This window comes from Galeopterus variegatus, unplaced genomic scaffold, assembly GCF_000696425.1.
Source record: "Galeopterus variegatus unplaced genomic scaffold, G_variegatus-3.0.2 Scaffold7272, whole genome shotgun sequence".
NCBI lineage: Eukaryota > Metazoa > Chordata > Mammalia > Dermoptera > Cynocephalidae > Galeopterus > Galeopterus variegatus.
The window spans coordinates 15,697-21,145 of NW_007733383.1; the positions used below are offsets into that span (position 1 = coordinate 15,697).

The 5,449-nt window shown below is 42.4% G+C and overlaps 1 long non-coding RNA gene across 1 annotated transcript in view; it reads right to left on the bottom strand.

Moving 5' to 3' along the window:
• Positions 1-358: 358 nt before the first annotated feature.
• Positions 359-5,449, bottom strand: part of LOC103607244 — a 5,505-nt gene continuing 414 nt past the window's right edge. Inside the window, exons 2-3 of the long non-coding RNA XR_551953.1 lie at positions 3,562-3,639; positions 359-1,536 (exon numbers count right to left, since the gene is read on the bottom strand). This is a non-coding gene — a long non-coding RNA (uncharacterized LOC103607244). The remainder of the gene's footprint in view (positions 1,537-3,561; positions 3,640-5,449) is intronic.

A 5,449-nucleotide genomic window follows, 5' to 3' on the forward strand; every position in this document is an offset into this window, starting at 1 on the left:
AATCAGTCAATAGGAGAACAAATGTAGAAAGAGTAAATCTTTTAGGCCACTGGTAAATCACCCATCCCCTAGAAGTACTGTTTGGTGGGATGAGACCTACTGAAACCAGCTTGCCAGCTTGCTGCCTGCTGTGATCCTGCATAAAGGTGCCCCTCTGCGTGGCTTCTTCCATAATGAAAATATGAAGACTGCTTCAGTAAAGGGCATGAAAAGGAGTGGCCCCGGACTAGCTCAGCCAGGCACATGCATTCACTTCGTTCATTTGATGTGTGGACTCGACATGTGAACCCTGTGCTAGGTTCCCTTGAGAAGCTCACATTCAAGTAGGAGCAGGTCATAAGAAATGAATTAAGAGGAAGTGAGTAGAAAACTCGGATTTATTGAGCACCTGTTTGATCAAGGCATGTCACATACACATACGCACTCATGAGATTTATTTCAGAGAGAGAACCTTGGAGACAGATTTCCCAGCTCTGGTCAGCATCCTGGCCAACTGTCCACCATTAGGGAAACACAAGTGAATGGTCACCAGACCCTTTAATTTTACAATTAACATGACTGAAACCAACAGAAGGCACTTGAAGGAGTTTTATCCAAGGCTTAGAGCCAAATTAACACTCGGAGCTGTTACTTAAACTCATTTCCCCATCTTTGGCATAGACACAGGATTGCCATAAAACCATGTCAGCCCATGTGACATTATTTTGCTTCTAAAAGCTTGAAACACTAAGGAGGTCAGGGTGCTCCCTGGGGTGCTTCTGTGATCTCTGGGTGCAGTTTCCATCAGGAGGCAAGAACGTTATTCCTGTCTGCAAATTATCTTCCTGCTTCATTTCTCTCTCCTGGGAAGTAGTGATTTGGGGATTATTTCTCTCTGGGAAACCTCTGGGCACAACTGGGAGTAGAAGCTCATTGGCTCATTTTCTTAAGGTTTCCTTTTGAGAAAAGAGGTAAATTTGGCAAGTGTCCGGTCAGGGTTTCATAGCACCATGTGTTAAAATCGGCAGTTACACGTCAGGTGGGGGCTGTCAGAAGAACTGAGAACAATCTTCTGCCCCACAAATCAAGTTTCCCCAACTTTAGAGAGGGAAAAACCTCAAAAAGCATTAGCATATGAAATAATAATAATAATTAACAATAATAATAATATTAATAATAATCTGACCGACCGGCAGCATCTGTTGGTTTTAATAATCTTGAGGTCTCTTAAGGAAATAAAACAAAAACAAATAATAAAAGAAAGAAAAAAAAACATGTCACTGAAATATTTCAAGACCTCGGGTGTCCCATCAGGCTCTGAGTTCAAGTTTCAGAAATCCACTGCAGTCTTCTGGCTTTCCAGAATCTTCTAGGGGCCCTTCACATTACCCGGTCGGGCAGCAAGGCTGGCAAAGTAGGCACACTGGGAGGGGTCACACTGGCCAGGGGGGCCAGGTGGGCCTGGGGGGCCAGGATGTCCAGCTGGTCCTGTCTCTCCTTGAGGGCCAGGGGTCCCAGGGAGTCCATCTTTTGCATAACCAGGTTCCCCGGGTTGACCTGGCACAAGGAGAAAAAGAAACAAAAAGGGATTCAGGTTCCCTCTGGGAGCAAATGGGTCCTGCCTTCACTACTCTGTTCAGTATGAACTCAGGACTTGAAACATCTGCAGAGAACACAACCACAGCCTGGAGCTCTACCCTGAGTGAGTAGAACAGTCCACCTGGACACCAGGAAGCAGAAGCACCTCAACATGCAGAAGGGGTTGCCTCAGTTGAACCAGGACAGTAATCCAGGTACCTCTGGAGAAGACATAAGCAAGGGTGGGTCCAGGCCAGATAGGAAATATGGTCTCCACTTAAGAGTCAGAAGAGAAACCAGGCCTTCTGTGTTCTTATGTGGTTATAGGAAATGTGTCTGAATTGAGAGTGGGACACCAAGTCCTGATTATTACCTGTCAGCCCCAATTCACATATCTTTAGAGACACCAGGTGACAATCCATATTCAACATCCAACTTGTCCCACATTTTCTGTATTTTCTCAGCTTTACCTACATGTTAAATTTGAGCCACATACTTGAACTATGTTAACCTATTCTGCAAAATCAAAGACAAAATCCAGGATGAAAGTAACTGACACTATATAGCCCAACGTTTAGACCCAGGAAATATTACCTTCAGGCAAACTTCTATGCCTCCACTTACTAAGCATCATAATACTGTATATAATAAATCTGTCTCGCTCTTGTTTTGCTTTGGCAACTGGGAAGCTCAGTGCTAAGTGTGTGGTTTACCCTAGTAATGATATACCTTCTTACATCCTAGTAATTGCCTTGCCAGAAAACCCCCTATAAAATAAGCAAAAAGCAAAATTTTCCCTTAGAAAGATCTTTAGACATTTTGTAAATTCTGTTAATGCTTTGGTAATAGTTATTTAGCCTCTAGTCCTGCCTAGGTCCAGTTTCGAGTGTTATTCGTTCCTTCAGCTGGGAACCACTGCAATGTGGTCGTCATCTCAAGTTCACATGGGTGCGGTCATTGCCCCCTTGTGAATGGTTTCGGGTCTGCCTTTTTATCTTTATTTGAAATTGACTTATTTTAAAAGATTTGTAATATTATAAATTTCCTGAAAGTAATCAAGCTGCAAAAAATAAATATTTAAAACATATTTCTAATAATCTTCTTTAATGAAAATAATAATACGTGTTCCCTGTGGAAATTTGGAAAATCGTGAAGGTATCGATACTAAACTTTAAATTATCTATATGCTCAATATTTAGAAATTACCTCAGGTAAAAATATAAATTAGAATTAAATGAAAAAAATAGAATCCTCAATGAGGAGGAGTTTGGTAGTTATGCAGCCCAATTTCTTCCACCTTCTACATCTACACCTCATCTTGGAACATGATTATTGCTGCATTCTACAGATCTTTCAATATACCTACTAGGAAGGATGACCAACCTGTTCCAGTTTTCTCAGTTATGTCCTGGTTTTGAAACTAAAAGTGTCACGTCCCAGGAACCCCCCGAGCCCCAGGATGGCTGACCATCTCACCTCTTGGCCAGCATTCCCCAAAGCATATTCTGAGAAATACTAATGGTATTAACAAATGCAAAGTGAAAGAAAAATGTCTTCACATTCAAATGAGTTTGAAAATTTCTGGGTTAAATAACATAAACATTAATTTTTCATGTGAGGCTCCTTAGGACTTATAATAAGTTAATGTGCCCTAGGAATGCCAGAAAGGGAGAGATGGTCCCCAGCATTGCCCAGACTTATTTAGCCCCAAGGCATTTTCTCCCCCCCCCAGGACCATTTTACCTGACTTTTAGTTCATGAGATATACTTTGAAAATTCATGGGGTACACTGGTTTCCTTAGTAAGTCAAGAAGCTGGCATTTTGGAAATAATAACAACAAATAAGTGATCTCTGTCTCTTTGGCAGATAAACCTAATCCTTTCTCCCCACCCATTCCCGAGTCCTGTGGGGCCACACGCAGGGCTGCTGCTGTGTGTTTCTCATCCCCGTGGTAGATGGCCACCCCTGCCCCTAAGACTGCAGATTCTGTTCACTATTTGTACCTGGAATTCCAGGAGGTCCCATCTCTCCTCGGAGGCCAACTCCAGGTGCACCTGAATCACCTTTGGCTCCTTGCTCACCTGGTGAGAAAAACACGCACCTTTGGTGGTGGAGACCCACAGTGAGGGCAGAGACAGGGAGTCCCATCCCCACCCTGTGGGATGCGTAGGTGCAACCATCCTGCTGCGGTGTTCCACTCACAAACCCCCTTGCTCATACACGCTCCAGCTGGCACCCCCAATTCCCATTCATACTCGTTCACACACTCATATTCAGAAATATGCACACGCAGCCACCAAAATAAATGAACATTCCCTCCTAAACATGTTCTCACATGCACATATTTACACACAACTATTTGCTCAAGCACATATCTATCCAATTATATACATGTGTATACACATTCAGACTCACTCAAGCAAGGCAAACAAAGGCCCACTCTCTCCTACGTGTACACATAAATTCACATGCATCCTCTTATATATGTCTATTCTTCCCTGTGTTTCAAAGCATTTTACCAGAACCTTTCTCAAGAAGGAACTGGGTGATAAACAAATTAAATGTGCTAGGTGATATGAGCATGTACATGTGCAATGGTAAGTAAGACACAGCTCTGCTCTCAAGAAGACTGAAATCTAATAAGACAGACAAACAGGGCACAAAGAACACTCTGATGTGAGACAGAACACAGGAAGTATCATCATAGAAATTTTAAAAACACTATAGATATTCAGAGGAGAGGGAGGTCATTTTCCCTGGGAGCATATTTGAAATAATATTTGAGTTAAGATTGTACAGATTTGATTAAACTCCCTCAACTTATTTTTTAAATCACTGTTTTTTGTTTGGGGGGGGGGTTGACACATTGTTTTCAAACATCTCCTGTATGCATATTATATATGTTTTGGAACCCAAATTGAAATTTCCTTGGTTCATGGGGACTTTAGACCATTCATTTTTATTGTTATAATTATTACATTTGGTCAGTACTCTGCCATAGTCTGATGTTTCTATGCTTTATGCTTTCTTATTGACATTTTGTTTTATGAACTAATATGCATAGAACTAGGATATACAAATTTAACAGAAAGCCTTTCAAGTAGAAGAAACATTACAGAAAATGAATAAATAAATAAATAATGAGTATGACAATGGGGGATCAAAAGAGGAAGATGTTAGGGGCATCTGTGTCCCTAACTTCAATTCACCAGCTGGCAGCTAAAATCCCCCTCGTGCTTCTTTCTACACCCATGCCTACCCCTCGTCAGGAAGGGGTTAATTATCAGGTTGGGGAGTTTGGCTGCTGGTCCTTCCTCTCTTGTTCATGTCAGTCTGCCTGCAGGGTGAACAGCCTGACCTGCTGGCTACTGTGCGGTAGGCTACATGGGACAGGTTCTACCCCTTGAAGGACAGAGGGACCCACTGTTGTGCAGTGCCCTCATGTCCACATAAGTCGCTCTGTCTGAGAGCTGGACAGTGAGCTGCCATTTTTAGCTGCAGCTCAGAATCACTTTATCCAATTTTAAAGCCGGCATTTAATCTCAATGTTCCTGGGGATTAAAGTTCTTATTCCTCAGTTACTTCTAAGTTTGGCAGGAGAGGAAGAACCGAGCATTTTGTATTACCCCCTGCAAACTTGAGCAGGAGAGAGAACAAGAAAGTAGGAGGGACTGATTCAATCTTCTTTAGCAAAAGCAGAATTTCACAAAAATGTCAAGTGTGAAAACCTCTTCTGCATACGAAAAATTATATGATGTCAAAATTCAAGGTGTTACCAAGCTGCATAGGATGCAGATGGAATGAATAATGCGTGCTCAGCTGGAGCATGCGCCTCGCACCCTGGCTCCTTCTAAGTCCTCCCATAGTCCACGAAGTGTATCTCCTCTGGGT